The sequence below is a fragment of the Talpa occidentalis genome, unplaced genomic scaffold, assembly GCF_014898055.3.
Source record: "Talpa occidentalis isolate TD23 unplaced genomic scaffold, MPIMG_talOcc4v2.1 talOcc4.7, whole genome shotgun sequence".
Taxonomy (NCBI): Eukaryota; Metazoa; Chordata; class Mammalia; order Eulipotyphla; family Talpidae; genus Talpa; species Talpa occidentalis.
The window spans coordinates 17,658,888-17,661,200 of record NW_023605083.1 but is presented as its reverse complement, the minus strand read 5'-3'; the positions used below and the strand labels follow the sequence as shown (position 1 = coordinate 17,661,200).

Sequence of the window (2,313 nt, the reverse complement as noted above, 5' to 3'; positions counted from 1 at the left end):
AGTAATCAGTGCAAAATGACTCAAAAAGAATACTTAAACATATAAGAAAAACTTTACACATCCAAACTTTAAACTCCAGGTATAGTGGACTCAGAGATTTAAATACAAGCATATCATTCACAAATTATCAAAAATCAAAGACAAAGAATCTTGAAAGCAGCAAGAAAAAATATAAGAGGAAATCTCAAGACAATGAAGATTTGATTCTTCATCAGATACCATAGAGGCCCAGAGGTAATGGGATAAAATAGTCAAAGTATGGAAAAATATATTTTAAATACTTATTTATTTTGCTTTGTAGAAGAACTGGGTTAGGCCAGAATCGCAGGGATAGAGGATTCACCAGAGATGGAGTGGGCAGCAGAACAGGTGGATTTACTGAAATACACTGCTAAGGGGACAGCAGGCAAGAAAGGAGAAATCTGCAGTGCCATGTGGGTTAGCATTCTGGCTGGGGATCCAACTCAGGCCATAGCAATGATAATGCTGAGACTTACCCCCTAGGCCACCAAGGGGGTCCACTGAAAAAATATTGAGTACCAACTAAGAATTCCTTATCCAACAAACTTCCCTAAAATATAAAGAAGGTTTGCAGGATACAAGATCAATATATAAAGTTGATATAAAGTTGATAGATATATATGAAGTTGTATTTGTATGTAATCTAACAACTCTATTTATAGTATAAATTCTAAAAAACACTTAGACATACATTTATTAAAACAAGCAATAGACTTGTACCCTAAAAATTACCAAATATTATGAAAACAAATCAAAAAAGGTTAAGTAAATGGAACGATATCCCATGTTCATAGATTGGAAGACAGTATTGCTAAGATGAAAATATTCCCAAAATGATTGCAAAGATTCAATATGATCATTTTCAAAATTCTAACATTTTTGTAGAAATTGATAAATTTATCATAAAAGATATGCTGGACAAAAAACAAGCAATAAATGAAAAAATACATGTCTCCTCTAAGTTATATGCCTTAGTCAAAAACTCTACATACTTTCATTTTAAACTTAATAATAATGAAAATTATTCAGTGTGTTAATAAATGATTTTCCATTAAATAAAATATTTAGTCTAGTATCGCCTCCAAAAAAGTATCTTTATACAAGTGTGTCTTGTCTAAATTACTGTGGATACCAGCAATTTTTAAAAAATTGAATTTGATATGGAAATATGCCAAAAATTATACTTTGACCTTAGATTTATAGTACAGGTATACACACACACACACACACACAGAGAATAAAGAGTAATCACATCATAGGTTGTGTCCTAGATTTATCAGAGGAACAGCACTACCATTAATAATTACTAAATTTCTTAAAGGAGTGTATGTATTTATAATGCTATCATAAATAAAAAGGAGGTTCACTCTAGTACATAGGGAATAAAGTTATAACTCACATGTTTTAAATACAACATAATATTTACATTACAAATAGTTACATTTTTGAAATCCTTTCCTTATTCCAAGCCCCACACACAGAAAAATGTTGAAAAAAGTTCACTTCAGGGCATCCCCTGGTGGAGCGCTGGGCTGCGAAAGCTGCCTGCAGCCTCTGCAGCACTGGTTTTATCCCCAGCCTATGGCGAGGGTCCCACATGGTGCGACAGACCTCTCCTGTCTCACCTGCTGCTCCCCTCAGCAGTGTATTTCATCGGTCTGCCTGTTCTGTTCCCCACTCTGGCTCTGGTGAATTCTCTCACCCTCCCGCACTTCTGAATGTACCCAGTGCTTGTATAAATAAATAAATAAATTAATTAATTAATCTAAAAAAAGAAAAAAGTTCACTTCAGTACATTTAGAATTGACACTTCACATTTATAAAAGTTGTATATGGTAAAAACAGACAAACAAAAATATCCTTCAATAGACAATTTTTAAAGATAAGATTCTCTAAATTTCTTCTCATCACTTTTATATCTTTAGAAATGATCAAATCAATAACAGGAAGTCTATAATCCAGATTTTTGAAAAATATCCTAATGATTATTTTATTTTTTATGTGGAATGCTTCACAAATGTGGCAGGGACCATGCAAATCTTCTCTGTGTTGTTCCCATTTTAGTATATGTGCTGCTGAACCAAGCACCCTAGTGACTTATTTTAAAGGGATTGATTTCCTAATTTATCAAGAAAAACTTCCACATTGGTAGCAGCATATAAGTCACATTCTCTCTTTGAAGACTGCGGACTTCCTTTATGCTTAGTGTTTCTAGGCAGTGGCTGACAAAAGTCCGAAAAGGGTGTAATTTTTTTTTTTTTTCAGTAGTAGGAATCTATACTAAAGAAAAAG

The 2,313-nt window shown here is 33.1% G+C and overlaps 1 non-coding gene across 1 annotated transcript; it reads right to left on the bottom strand.

The window, feature by feature from the left end:
- Positions 1 to 2,001: 2,001 nt before the first annotated feature.
- LOC119233110 (U6 spliceosomal RNA) lies at positions 2,002 to 2,109 on the bottom strand. Its single transcript, XR_005122267.1, has one exon. It is a non-coding gene; the product is annotated as a U6 spliceosomal RNA (small nuclear RNA).
- Between the last annotated feature and the right edge of the window lie 204 nt (positions 2,110 to 2,313).